This window comes from Gadus macrocephalus, chromosome 2 (genome assembly GCF_031168955.1).
Source record: "Gadus macrocephalus chromosome 2, ASM3116895v1".
In the NCBI taxonomy this organism is placed as follows: domain Eukaryota; kingdom Metazoa; phylum Chordata; class Actinopteri; order Gadiformes; family Gadidae; genus Gadus; species Gadus macrocephalus.
In genome coordinates, this window is record NC_082383.1 from 9,487,433 (window position 1) to 9,502,992 (window position 15,560).

At 44.3% G+C, this 15,560-nt stretch overlaps 1 long non-coding RNA gene across 1 annotated transcript; it reads left to right on the plus strand.

Annotated features, from left to right (window-relative positions):
- The first annotated feature begins 6,359 nt into the window (after nt 1-6,359).
- Nucleotides 6,360-11,922, plus strand: LOC132448339 (uncharacterized). The gene is made up of 8 exons (XR_009523347.1): nt 6,360-6,583; nt 7,317-7,901; nt 8,074-8,204; nt 9,389-9,775; nt 9,976-10,076; nt 10,336-10,420; nt 11,089-11,149; nt 11,526-11,922. It is a non-coding gene; the product is annotated as an uncharacterized LOC132448339 (long non-coding RNA).
- The last annotated feature ends 3,638 nt before the right edge of the window (nt 11,923-15,560 follow it).

The following is a 15,560-nucleotide window of genomic DNA, read 5'->3' on the forward strand; positions in this document are numbered from 1 at the left end:
TTTTCCATTAAATCGTAGTCAAGAAGCCCCACAAGCGCATTGCTGCCCCCCAGAGGTCATTACTATTGATTACAAATAGAGAACCTCTGAAACGTCGATAGCAGGACCCAACAGCGTGCAGTATTAATGCCTAACCCTAACCACCCGCCAAATGATTACCTACCATGTTTATAAGTACAATTTACCAAACATCCAGTGTTGGTGCTACCAGAGCCCAATATCCTGTATCCTACATTTCATAAACGTTTGAGCTCATAAGCAAAATGTTACAGTGATAAAGATTGAATAGGGCAGTTTCTGATTATTCTCAATTAATTTATTGCAGTTTTATAAAAAAAAAGGTCTCCATTGTTGTGATGTCAAACAATCAAAATGCCCAGCAATGGAGCTCAGTTACAGCCATTACTCCATTGCAACATTACTCTTCTGCCCTTTATCCGCTTACCTTCTTGTGTGTAAAGTTTTATTTTTCACTTCACTCATGTCATTTGTATGGCTATTGCTGCCATGGAAAACATGCATTCCGCTGCATAACGACCACTTTCTTAAAGGTGTATATAAAATATATTATTACATTTGAACCATTGGAACCGGAAATGATATAATCCTTGCTTATATTATTACTAGCCAATTTAAAATTAATTAGTATACATTCTCCTTGAACCAAGAGATGTCTCCCTTCCTCTCTCTAATTTAAAGGGGTTAGGATAGTTTGCATTTACATTGCCAATGTAGTGGCATGAGGCCATGCCAATCTACTGACTCCCATTGTTCCTTTAACTGTCTTATAGCCTTGAAGACTCGTCCACTACCCCCATAGTGCAATCCAAATTCACTTGGTCTCTTCCGCCATGGCGGACTTCAGCCATGGCCAATCCTAAACTCTACGAGTGTCTGCATCATGTTACTGCTCATGATGTGAAAGTTTCCCTATAAGAATCATGTACATCCCTTGTCTCACGGAATATATGCTTGGTAAATGGCTGCCAGTATCTTCCTATGATCGCTCTAAAACGGCAGTCCACCACAACAACCTCATTAAGGCCAGTACGACACCTGCCCTATCCAGCCCACTAAGCAAAACCCTCATCCCAACCGACTGTTGTATTTAATACGTATCCCTTCCTGTTACCCCCTAATCCCAGACCCTCTGCCAGGCATGGCACATCCTCTCCACATTCCATCTCCTGATCCCAGTCACACCATGAGAAATGGACACCCCAACATGCTCGGACTCCAAGGACACCTTTAACGCTCCAGCTGCCCACGCACTGTACCCCATCCACCCATGAGGGGACACAGGGACCCACAAGAACCCCACCGGACACCCTGCCTTTGCACATCGTGTACAATTTCCAGCAAGTCTGCAAGAATATCAGGACGTGCTGCTGATGGCCTGTTTCGCCCCACCGGCAGAGCCGCAGCAGTATTCGGCCCTATCACCACTTTTGGGTGGACAAACAAACTCAAGGGCCCAATGCAACGCCATCATCTCTGCAGTAAAGACGGACATGCTGTCATTCAGCCGAAATCACCACAGGAAATTTGGACCACCTGAACACATGATGCAAAGCCCACCAGCCCACTATACGGTTAGCAAGACCCACCTGTATGCACCTGGAGAGAGGAAGACCCCTCACCATCAGGGTACCTAGACCCACCTGTATACACCTGGAGAGAGGAAGACCCCTCACCATCAGGGTACCTAGACCCACCTGTATACACCTGGAGAGAGGAAGACCGCTCACCATCAGGGTACCTAGACCCACCTGTATACACCTGGAGAGAGGAAGACCGCTCACTATCAGGATTCCTAGAGCAAGACTCTTCTTTATATATCTGGAGAGAGGAAGACCATTCACTCCTCAATGAACTGAATGGCTGGAGTCCCTGGTCCTCAAAATCACCACACGCACCACAATCCAACGCTGTATCAGGCTTCAACCACAGAGGAGGCCAAAGAGCATCCACCCCAATTATCTCACCCTCAACGATGCTTAAATAATTATTAATAATGTATTTTGGCCGGATTTACTTTTTAATACAATTCTTCCATATTTGTAATCATTTGTATATGTTTAACAACACAGAAAAGTATTTTTTTAAATGTATGTAAACGATGGTACGTTCACGGTGATAATGAAATAATTGAACAGGGGCCTCTATGAATAATTTTTTTGCATAAGAAATGTCCTTTCCTGTGGAGATTACCCGGTAGTGCTTGGAGTAAAGCTGGTTCGAATTCTAAAAATGCTCAGGAAAGGAGCTCCTTTAACCGCCTTTAACTCTCTTTTAGCATAGGTTACTCCTGAGCATGAGCCTCCTTTGCGAAAGGAGATAGTGGTATCCCATAATCCTTTAGGGCGGCAATATTTAAAGCAACATGCCACCAATGAAGTTTACCAACTCTACGCGAAGACGCATGAGAGACGCGGTAAAGCAGAAGAGAAGAAAATACAATTGATAATAATAGATACCAATTCCGGAAACATAATTATTTGAATATAAATGAATTAATTTATTGCTGGTTAGCAAGCACATAAAATACACCATAAGAAAATAAAATGCCAACTTCACATAGCCTATAAGAAAGACTACTGGGGGCAGTTAATTTCAATATCAACATAAGTTTAGACTCTTTTTTTTCCACATGTGAATTGGAATTCAAGTGGCCTAAACGATTCCCGTTGGCCAGGTCCAACCTAAGTGATTCTCACTGTTCGCGATAACCTGATTGAAATCAATACGAAAAGAACGCATGGATCAAAGAGCGCTTGTTTTAGTCAATCTTCGGAAAATTGTAGTATTACACTAGAGACGCTAGAGGTCGACAATAGCCTACCCGCCGTCGTGCAATGACGTCGGTTAGGAAGAGTGGAGCCGAATTCATTTTAAACAGTGCTGTCTTTTCCTATGTTCGAAAGGAAGCATATTTTCATCTCTCCTTGACCCGATCACGTTTTCCACAAAGGTTAAGGAAAGGAGGCATAAAAGGTTAGCAGATTTGACCATTCGTAGAGGCCCCGGGACACGAAGATCCTTCTCTCAATTATATTAATACTCTTTGGAAATGGCGTCATCACAATGCGACACAGCCTGCGAGCATATGCCGCCTTCAAAACAGCTCGGAGGTTCGGAAGCTCTTACGTGAAATTACTTAAACCAGAGCCCGTCAACGAAGAGCCTGGGCACTCCCTATACGCCCCATTGTACCGATTTTGGTTGTAGTTCCATGAGACATCCACTGAGGGTGATCGCGGGCGAGTCCAGATTGAATGGGATTCTATGGGGCTAAACGGCTAATTATGCCTCTTTCACCTGCTTGTCATTGAAATATCGCAAATTTGATTGTAGATTCCGCAAGTTCAATATAGATTATGGTTCAAAAGTCAAATGAGTGAGTAGGCCTACTTATGTCCTTTCGATTTCTTACAGTTTGGGCCTTTGTTGGCCATACACGCTAGCATTCTGCTAATGAATGCTGATTGGTCAGGGACGGACTTGCGACTGATTACGACCAGAGACCCCTCTTGACGGCATCTGAAGCTGAAGAGCAATCAGAAACGTGTTAACTCAATTTTTGCGTAGGCCTACTGTATATTTTCCTGCAGGCCCTTTTATTTTTTAGATTGTAGGCTATGTATGGTGAAAGTACATGGGCACAAATGGAATTTCTTCCATTTCTTGTGTTAAAGGTCCAATGTGTTATATACATGGCAGGTACGGTATGACCACCTTAAATAATACAGTTAATATCCCGCTCAATATCATTTAATCTGTCATTGTCTATTTTTCGAAAATAAAGATAGTTTAAAAAAGAAATGCCTCGTAAATATGCAATGATAAACTGCACTTACAGTGGAAACGGATTGTCCGTCTTTTCGTTTCCCTAAGGACAGAAAAAGGTAACGTTCTTGCTTGCACCTGTATGAATGGTCCTAGGCTACCTGAGGCTTCACCTGGTAAGGAAAGTTGCGCTGGAGACCGGGTAATATCGCACATGGCTTATTCAAGTTGCGCGCTAGACATTCTCTAAAGTGTCGAGACTCAAGCACTTAACTTACCTTAACCGATTGTTCCATACAAATGGTTAGTTAACGATTTAACAACTTCAACATCTGCTATTACATTTATATTATGTTGTTATTTTTTTGTAGGACTTGGGCTAATGACCTTGCACAGAGGAAAAACCATCTACACCACTTGTCATTGATTTCTATGCATTCACTGATCTTTACAGATGGGTTTGTTTTAAGCCATTGAATATAATTGCTCTGCGATGCAACACATTATAAGCTACACATGTTTGTTAAATGAGAAATATGGTCTGGGTCACATTGAAACAGTAACAGTTGTATAACAGTAATTATACAAACATTATACCAACATTGCAACAGGCAAGTTTATTCAAACATCACACTAACAAGAACAGATTAAGAACAGTAACTAATAAAAAAAAAAAGATTAATGATTTAACAACACTGAACATACTGAACAGAGGCAGGGGAAAAGGACAGAGGAAGAAGACTTGTCCGTTGTCACAGCATCAAGCTCCGACTGTAGAGATCAAGAAATGAAGAGGCATGAGGAGAACAACAGAACACTGCTCTCTAGCAGATTGTTTACTGATGTAAACTAAATTGATGCAGTCTTAAAATTATGATTCTAATCCAGGTTTCTATTTTAGGAGAAAGAAATGGCTCATAATCGTTACTAAAAATAAAAGGTTTATCATCGGCACTAGTGAGGATTAGAAAAAACACTCTCTGTAAGTAACATATAGGGGGGCGCTGGGAACGTGATTACATTTTTCATTTATTTGCGGGGGATTTTAAAATTTCATGGATTTAAATTTTTTGTTTGAAAAAATAGGCTACCTGAAATAAATAGCCTATTTTCATTTATTGGTTCCAAACCCCTCAACCGTCTCAGCTACTTTTTACTGTAAATGCGCAGTGTAACAGTGGTCATACAGGCAGCATGTCCTGCACATGCGTCCTGCACACGCCCGGACTCCCGTTACATCAGCTATCGTCATGATCTCTGTAACGCTGATAAATAACCCAAGTTCGCTGGTTAACAGTTCAATAACCAACACAACACAATCAAACATGGCCGATAGCAAGAAAAAAATAACAAATTTCGTTTCAGCCCGTTTTCCTCCTTCCTCTTGCTGTAGTAGGCCTACAGTAACAGCTGCCCTGAGCGTAGTCTCCTCGAAATGACCGTTGCATTTCAAATACAAAATATATAGGCCTAATTAGGCCTCTGGGCGCGATCTGTATTCGCGGTGCCCGCCTTGCCAGGGCCGCGGTGCCCGCCTTGCCAGGGCCGCGGTGCCCGTGGTTCCCGGGCCGCGTTGCCTGGGCTGCTGTCACCGTGCCTGCGGTTCCCGGGCCATTCATTAATTGACGGGGCACGGCGGGAGGTGCGGGAGACGCGGGAGTGTCGTTCCCGCGTTGCCCGGGCCACTGTCACGGTGCCCGCAGTTCCCGGGCCATTCATTAATTCACGGGGCACGGCGGGAGACGTGGGAGTGCCTAGGTTGTGCGAACGCCCCCCGTTGAGAAACCATGCCGTGTTCCAATACCCGTACTTCCATGAGTATACTTAAAGGAAGTATACTATCCGTACTATCTACTACGTTAATTTTTCAGATGTGAGTGCTGTTCCAAATCGAGTACTCCGTGGTGCACTAACCGGAAATTACGATCACGACTGCCGCCGTGGCTCCTCCCCCGCAATAAACATCCCGCTTTGAACGCTGAACTCTTTACGCCTATAAAAAGCTATAAAAACGATAAAAACTACAAAATGACTCTATTAATGCAGGCTATGTGGAAAATGCGCCGACTTTGGCTCAGCCTGGCTCCGCCTCTTCTGCTACGTAGCTAAGATGGCTGCCGTTGAGTACGGAAAGTGTCCTTCGATCCCATGGACATAATAAAGGATGGACCACAGACTGGAAAATGGCCGCCCATTCATTCCTATACAAACTGCTCAGTGGCGCAGGGTAACGACGGGCTCTGGTAACATCAGAGAATGTCTAATAAGAGGAGAACTGGCACTCGCGGGTTATTTCCGGGTTTCTGGACTGGTTGCAGTAATAATCTTTGACCACGCGGGGCGCTCGTAGGCGAGTCCAGAATGAATGGGAGCCAACGGCGTTTTACCCTCAGAATCCACTTTTCTCACGATGTAATTTTTTGTCAAGTAATTTGAAAGTTGAATTTGAAATTTTTTAAGGTCACGTATCTGTTCTAAAAAGGTGTTCAAAAAATGCGATGACGTCACACTGTCAGAGGTACTGCTTTACGGCAGTTTCTGAATCACTTCGGCACTTCCTTTTTCCCCGCCACGTGGAGGTAAGGCTTTTTTTTTTGCTTAATGCACTTGTTAGAGTTTTAGTGAGTTAATGTCAAAACAACAAATGGGCGAATGTTTCACATATGTATGTTACTTACAGAGTGTTTTTTTTCTATCTAGTGCTAGCTGATATCAGCTGACTGGATGCTGGCTGTCGGTTGATTATCGGCTATGTAGCCTAGCCAATTTATGGTGGCTATTGAAAAGTAAAAGAACGGTATATATTTTTTAATTAATATATCAATGTAATGATGATATCGTACTTTTGGTATTATATGTAACCCATTTTCTGAAGCCAGGCGTGATACTTAATACATTTTGATGACCCTGGTGTGTGCTACATAGCATCCCAGGTGTGAAATAAAATGCATACTTTTTTCATTTAAACTTAATATAAAGTTATTTCGAGCCATTTTGTAAAATTAGGGGTTAGCTGAGCCAGCTAAATATCATCACCTAAATACAGTAGGCCTCTTGCCTCTTGCTGCACCAGTAGTAGTAGCTGCTAACCTATAGGTCGAACTACTGGTTGTTCTTCTCGAGGGCAAATTTGGGCGATAAACACCACAAAAATGAAGTTGTATGTCTCCACCTGTCGTCTTCTCCCATGCGAATTATCCTGTAGAAAAGAAATAATGATGACTGAAAAGAAGACGGAGCGTACGATCATTAAGTTATTGATTTTTCTCTGGTCAAAGCGTATACCTACTTGACTCAGTTAAAATGCAGGGGCACATTAATTGAAGTTTGATTTTCTTTTGTAGAGCAATGTTAAAGGATAAATTAATAAACAACAATCGTTGCATGTAGTAAAAGAAAAACCTCAAATGATCATTTATATTTATAGCGTATTCCAAAACGTATTTATTTACTTTACTAAAAGATATATATTTAATTTTTAATTGTTTTACATTTTTTTAATCCTTTTATTATTATTATATTCTCCACAGGAATAATTTGAAGACCGCTCCATCTAGCTCCCTCCACAGCCAGACACAGCAACGATCCTCCAGCTCCATTCAGGCCGTGAAGGTGGACAGCTTTCTCTGAGCTGCTTTGGCCGTTTGCTGTTTGCTCAGCCTCCTGTTCCTCTCACGGATTTCCCCCCCGAGCCTGCACATCACAAATTTTTTTATTGCTATTGTCTCCAATAGAATTGCATGCTCAGGGTGTGAGCTGAAGAGGCTTTTGAACACCCCCAGACTGCCCAGAGCCCTCTCCATTTTTTTGGTGATCTGGGTGAGAGGCCAGAAAGCGTCGATGTTCCGTCCAAATTCCCTCTCCAAAAGCTGGATGGCAGCGAAAAACCCTTCCGAAGGCCTCATTAGGTTTGCCGTTGCCGTGTATTTTTTTGCCTCCAGGAAGGGGTGGTCCTCACTTGTGGCGTAGCTGTGGTCCTGATGTCTGGCACCCAACAACAGCACCTCACAGTGTGGACAGGCCTGAACAATTTCCTCCTTTTGAAGGACCCGGACAAGCCAGCCAGCAACGTAGAACAGGCCCTCCTCCTGGATGCAATCGCCAACAGTCTACAAGTAAGAGAATATACAGTGTTGCATTGAATATGAGCATGATCGTATGTGAATGTCTTCCATGTGATTTATGACTGTAGCGGTGTGTCAATGCAGTATTTTGTCTTGTTGAGTTGACCTGATCTTCCACAATGTCCGATACCACTGGTTCTTCATCCTCCATCTCTGTTGTCAGGGTGGTAGGGAGGGCCATTGAGGTCATTGGAGCTGTTGAGGTGGAGGGGATTGCGTCCTCTGACATACTGGCTAGGAGGGTTGTCCCGTCATCCAGCTCGCAGTTTGATGCAGTCGATGCAGAAAGAGCAGGTAAAATGTTGGCTACACTCAAACCCCTGAGTGCAGCGGTGAATTCCCTCGCACTGGGATTGTATTTGTGCCCCCCTTTGCCCCGAATCAAGGAGAATAGGTTCTTAAAAAATAAAAAAAAGCAGGTGGTCAAAATCCTAGTTTTCAACAGGTAACTTTTTTATTTGCAAAGTAATTGTGTGTTGACCTACCTCAATGCAGTCCTGGTTCAATTTTGAGGTGCACAGATACTTCATTCCTGTATCTGTGCACCTCTTGTGGACAAGAAGGACACTTTTTATTGAGAGGCACATTCCGTGCTGGGAAGGAGGTGGCTTACGCTGAGATCTGGGGAGGGGGGGGGGTTGTTAGTGTGTTCCTTAGCCTAGATGTTGATTTGGTGCAGTTAGATTGTTTGTCTTTTCTTTCTTCAGGAGAAAGAAATGGCTGACCTGAACTGCCAGCTTGCCACCCAGCTGATGCATTCCCTCAGGAAGTTCTCCTTCTCCTGGTTTCCGGAGCCTAGGGGTCGTCGCCAGGGGTTAGAATCCTTGACTGATCTGCAAGTAGTATAGTTGTAGATAGTCGTAGTTAGTGGGGTCAAGGTAGGTAGGTCGTAGTTAATGGGGTGTAGTTAGTAAGTTGTATGTTTGTAAAGTTAAGGTGCTATTTTTTTTTTACATAATTCCCTGGAATTTAGCACATCAAAAAGGTGATTTAATTTGGCTACACAGTCAGCTGTATCGTTTGCCTCTGCTGGCAGTCTCTGCAATGTTACCATCGTAGAAATGCCTGGATCACAACAGATACGACCATTGAATAGATGGTCAGTGTCACATTACAATCTGCTGTTAGTAATTGAAGAAAAGTTTTTCAGAAGATGAAAAAATTTACCAGCAGAGACAGTGTGGCTGAACACCTGTGCAGCCAAACTGACACGCATCTTGGAAAATGCTGGCAGCAGAATGTGCTTATCAGTAAGCTTCGGGGCCATGCGAATAGTGTGGAGCTTGTCCAGCTCATAGAATTGGCTGATGTGCTTCCAAAGAACCGTTTTTCCTTGTGTCTAAGGATGTAAATACATACATATGTGAATCATTGTGATATCTTGTATGTTCAGTATGAGTCCTTGCAATTGTGATTGCCTTGTTTACTGGGCTTACCTGTAGGGCATGTTTGAACAGGTTGTTCCTGATTGATTTCAGAAGGTGAGGGACATCAAAAATCACAGGAACCCTCTGAACCCCCACCAGGATACAGTGGGACTCCTCACCTCCCAGAGGGTCCAGGCTAGCCCCAAGGTTCCGCACAGCCTTCACATTAGGGCTTCCCTGGTCACATATTACTGCCTGCACCTTTGAAATTGGTTAATACATTGTTGTCAATACAAGGTTGGAGTTAATGTTCATTTGTTCATTGTTAATGCTGCTATTTAAAAAATAAATAATAATACAACTCTTCGCACTACATACTGTCAGCCCTATATGATGTAGGTGGCGAATGGCATCCTTAATGACGGTAGCAATATCATCTGCTGGCATTGAAGATGGGGAAAAGAAGTAACCAACCGTCTGTTGAAAGAAATGCCTTAGGTAAATGTGTTTGAATATACACGGCAATATCATAACAAATGTTTTTCTAAGGTATGGCTTGCCTGCTTCCATTTCCCCATAATGCCCCTAGCCATGACGACCATCGCTTGTTTTGCTGCAGCCCCAGATGCAGATACACCATAAATGGCATCGTTCTTGCGATCGTAATCAAATTGTTTTTTGATTGACATCTCGTCCAGGACGAGCGTACACATCCTCTCCACAGGGGTCATGGTGGCGGCGATGACTCCCATTTGGGAGATGATTCCCTGTAGGAAGCCAGGCTGTCAGGAAATAAAAGGTTAATAATCAGATTTTGTTCAATCTTAAAATTGTGAAACTGGTCGAAGTTGAGTAGTCTTATTTAATAAATTCGTATTTACAGAGAAATATCCCACACGTGCGCTAACGTAACGCCGAAGTGTCCTTCCAGAAGGAAGCGAGAATATGGCCTTCATTTGTCGGTAGGCCTTTGGGCTGCTGTGTAACAGCTGCAGCCCTAGATCCTTCATGTGCCTGTTGAACCTTCTCCCTCTGTCCTTTTTCCCTGCCTCTGACAGTTGTGCCCTAATGAAGTTACGGCAGCCCTCAGGACACCTCTGGAGCATCTCCTCCATAATTTCATGGGGACTACGAAAGAACAAGGTGGTGTTAAAATGCAATATGCATTCCCTTAAATCAAGTCTTGATAATTCTAAAGGCATATTTTGTTTATGTCTTTCATTGACATTACTTGGATTTTTTTGGCATGCCAGCTGGCTTCCTTTTCCTGCGTCTTAGCCTTTGCAGCCTTGCAAGGCGTGCCTCTAGTTGTTTTATTCTCTGAAATAACAAAAAAGGCATCCTTTATGTGTGTCTGCTACATAATAATGCTAGTCAGAATTTTGAAATTGAAGAAGCTCAGAACATCACCTGGTCCTTCTTTTGGAGACTGCTGTGCAGAATTGTCACCTGAGCCTCAGCCTGTTCTTTGGTGCCTCCATTTGACTCTACTGTCCCTTCTGCGCTCTCCTCTGTCCTTTCCTCCATTTCAACTGTTGTCTCTAGAGTCTCCTCTGTCCTTTCCGGTATAATTTCTGCTGTCTCCTCTGTGCTTTTCTCTGTCCCTCCCTCTGTGTCTATATACCTGTCTTCTTCCTCAGATTGACTCTGCTTAGCTTTTGAGGATTGAATCAGTCAATATCAAAGGATCAGTTAAAGTTATTTCATTCAATGTAATGTATGTAAATGTAATTTCAGGGGACTGTCTTAATTATTTGTATGTTGGTCTTGGTCTCAGTTATGTTACCTTCTTTTTTTTTTCGCCTTTTAAGAGGTGGGGAGGCAAGTGGTGGCGGGTTGTCGCAATCCACCAGTGTGGGGATGGCATCTCTGGTGAGTGCCACCTTTCCATTGTGCTATCCGAAGCACACACAGCACAATGTATCAGTAAATCTATTAATTTTTACTATATTTAATTTAAATTCTCATTTCTTCCAATATGCACAACTCACTTTTTTAAGGAAGCATTCCTCAAAATGCAGTTCACAGACAACGTAGCCCCCCTGCATTAACTCCTCGTGTGACATGGAGTGTCTGAGGTCACTTCGCCTCATGTTTATGAGCCATTTCTTTCTCCTGAAATAGAAACCTGGATTAGAATCATAATTGTAAGACTGCATCAACTTAGTTTACATCAGTAAACAATTTCCTAGAGAGCAGTGTTCTGTTGTACTCCTCCTCATGCCTCTTCCTTTCTTGATCTCTACAGTTGGATCTTGATGCTGTGGCAACGGACAAGTCTTCTTCCTCTTTTATTATATTGTTGTTCCTCTGTCCTTTTTTCCCTGCCTATGTTCAGTTCTCTTTTTTTTTTCTAAATGATTTACTATGTTACTGTTCTTATTGTGTTCTTGTGTGATGTTTGAATAAACTTGCCTGTTGCAATGTTGGTATGTTTGTATAATTACTGTTATACAACTGTTACTGTTTCAACGTGTCCTAGACCATACTTCTCATTTAACAAACATGTGTAGCTTATAATGTGTTGCAGGGCAGAGCAATTATATTCAATGGCTTAAAACAAACCCATCTGTAAAGATCACTGAATGCATAGAAATCAATGACAAGTGGTGTAGATGGTTTTCCCTCTGTGCAAGGTCATTAGCCCAATGCCTACAAAAAAATAACTACAGTAATAGCAGATGTTGAAGTTGTTAAATCGTTAACAAACGATTTGTATGGGACAATCGGTTAAGGTAATTTAAGTGCTTGAGTCTCGACACTTTAGAGAATGTCTAGCGTGCAACTTGAATAAGCCATGTGCGATTTTACCCGGGCTCCAGCGCAACTTTCCCTACCCGGTGCAGCCTCAGGAAGCCTAGGACCATTCATACAGGAGCAAGCAAGAACGTTACCTTTTTCTTTCCTTGGGAAACGAAAAGAAGGACAATCCCTTTCCACTGTTGGAGCAGTTTATCATTGCACATTTTCTAGGCATTTTTTTTAACTATCTTTATTTTCGAAAAATGGACAATGACAGATGAAATGATATTGAGCGGGACATTGACTGTATAATTTAAGGTGGTCATACCGTACCATGTATACAACACATTGAACATTGAACACGAGAAATGGAAGAAATTCCATCTATACCCATGTACTTTCGCCATACATAACTATATAAAAAATAAAAGGGCCTGCAGGAAAATATAAATACAGTACGCAAAAATTAACTTCGACGGAAAGTCCTCCTTAAGATAATGTTTCCGATGCGCTTCAGCTTCAGATGCCGTCAAGAGGGTCTCTGGTCGTAATCAGTCGCAAGTCCGTCCCTGACCAATCAGCATTCATTAGCAGAATGCTAGCGTATACGGCCAACAACGGCCCAAACTGTAAGAAATCGAAAGGACATAAGTGCTCATTCATTTGACTTTTGAACTATAATCTATATTGAACTTGCGGAATCTACAATAAAATTTGCGATATTTCAACGACAAGCAGGTGAAAGAGGCATATTTAGCCGTCTAGCCCCATTGACTCCCATTCATTCTGGACTCGCCCGCGATCACCCCCAGTGGATGTCTACTGGAACTACAACCAAGATCGGTACAATGGGGCGTATAGGGAGTGCCCAGGCTCTTCGTAGACGGGCTCTGGTAACATACAGGAGCGATTTGCTTCCGCGTTATGTGGCCAAGACACGTGACCTAGTCCGTGACGTGCCGGATGCAGAGATCTTCTTCTTCTTCTTCTAGTTTAGTGGAGGATCATAGTTTTTCCCCATATACCGCCACCTACTGGACTACTACACAGGAGTTTGTGACAAGGACGTTGGCAAATGATACTTTAAATCATAAAAATAAATTCAAAGAAAAACCATACTAACGAAACAAAATAAACAAAATGAAACAAACTAACAAAAGAAATGAATAAATAAAAATAAAAAATAAAAAATATATATACTGAAGGTTAAATTCTTCTAATTAGGTTAGTATCTTTTAGCTAATTTATCAGCAATTTCATTGCCATATATTCCATGGTGGGCTGGAATCCAACAGAACTGAATAACTAAACCAAGGCTTATAATATTTAAAAGAAGATGCTTTACCTCTATCACCAAATCTTCACGTATTGAATTATCTGTTATAAGACTTAGTATCTACAACCCATCTAAGAGCGGTTATTATTGTGGCCATCTCGATTGATTATACTGATAAAGTCACCCACTCTATATCCATATCCTTTTTCAAATTCTGGAATATATATGCCAATACCACATTGTCACCAACTTAGTATCTACAACCCATCTAAGAGCGGTTATTATTGTGGCCATCTCGATTGAGTATACTGATAAAGTCACCCACTCTATATCCATATCCTTTTTCAAATTCTGGAATATATATGCCAATACCACATTGACACCATTCTATGATAGCTGATAACCAAGGTACACACTGTAATACTATAATCAAGAGGACATACAGGCAGTTCAAATAAAAAGAGATAGAACTTTATTGATCTGGAAACTTCATAAATATGTAAGATTGCTCCATATAATACCATAGTAACATAGTAAACGTATGTAGGCCTAAAAAAATCAGTTAAATGTTATTGCTTAAGAAACAGATTCCTTCCAACTAACTATTTACGAAAAATGCAATCTAGCAAATGAAAATGAAATACCTACCAACGCAACTGAAATGTTAATATTAGACAATTAACAATATTGTGGCGAGCAGCGCGGGAAGGACGAGACGGGAGCCCAGGTTTAAATGGCGGCGCAACTCTCGTGCCTCAGTACACCGCACGACCCCGAGAGCTGCCTTTATTCAAACACCACACATAACAGAAAACACGGCACAACTGACCAACACACACAACACTCTCACTAATGGTCCCGATCACACTACACATCACAATTAACACACAAACAATAAAGAACCCAACCCCGTTAACCCCACTTAACCTAATAACAGAACAAGTTATACAAAGACAATAAAACCCCTTTTCCCCAAACATTATGAATACCCAGACTCCCCGGGGGTAGGAGTCGCCACACAGCCCCCACCTTAGGGGTCAGACGTCCCGACGACCCCAACACCCACTGCACAGTCCCGAGTGTTCAGGGGGCCGGCGTCGCCGCCTTGGCCCCGGCCAGTAGCGGCCCCGTTGCGGTGCAGCCTTCCCCTCGGGTTGGGACGCCTGTCTCCAACAGTCAGTAGCGGTCCTGGGGTTGTGGTCGGGGACCACCTCCATCGGGGCCCCCACCAGGTTCCGCTGTAGGGGGCCTCTGGAGCGCCGTTCGGGCACCCCATCCTCCGCCGCCCTCCGACGTCTGGCCTTCCGACGGCCACGCCGGCGGCTGCGACGAGGATGAGTGGCACGCTGCCACGTCCACCCGCAGTCCTCGACCAGCCCCAGCTGCCGACACTGCGCAAGGGAAGCCTCAGCCGTCTCGGTGGGGGGAAGGGTGGCCGTCCGGATCCGGCCCTTCCGCTGCCTGGACTTGACCCCCATGTTCTTGGTGCCGGGGGGGAGGGCTGCCCCAGCCGCGTCCACGGATCCACCACCGCGACGGCGGCAGAGCTCCACCTCAGCCCGTTCGGCCTGGTCCAGAGCCGCATCGAGGGTCTGGGGTGCGGTGAGGCGGACATGCTGCCCCAGACTCTCCGGCTGCAGTCCCCGCAGGAAAGCGTGGAGCGCCAGGGCCTCCCGTGTAGCCGCGGAGAATTCCGGGTAGCTGCGTCGGGTCAAGAGCTGGACATCCGCAGCGTAGACCCCCAGGCTCTCCTCCTCCCTGCGGCGGTGAGAAGCCAGCAACTGCTTGCTCTCGTTGCTGGAGACCCGTTCACCGAACCGCCTCTCCAACGCTTGGATCAGGGCCTGAAGGTCTCGCTGGTCTGCTTGGTCCAGGTCGAGCAGCACCCGTGCTGCCGTCCCCTCCAATGCCAGGGCAAGGTGGACAACCGCCTCGTCGGCACCCCAGCCGTTGTGCCACGCTGCAAGCCGGAACTGGGCCAGGTATGGTTCCAACTGCGTTACCCCAGTGAACTTCGGCAGCCTAACCGCTGTCCTGGGGCGGTGGGCAGCTGCCGGTCCTCCGGGCCTTCCGGTCGTGTCCACAGGGGGGCGCTGCGCTCCCATAGCGCAGGGTGCGTTCTCCATGGGCTCGACCGCGAAACTCAAATCCCCCCGCGCATGCGCAGGCCACATCCCACTTCTGACACCAATGTGGCGAGCAGCGCGGGAAGGACGAGACGGGAGCCCAGGTTTAAATGGCGGCGCAACTCTCGTGCCTCAGTAC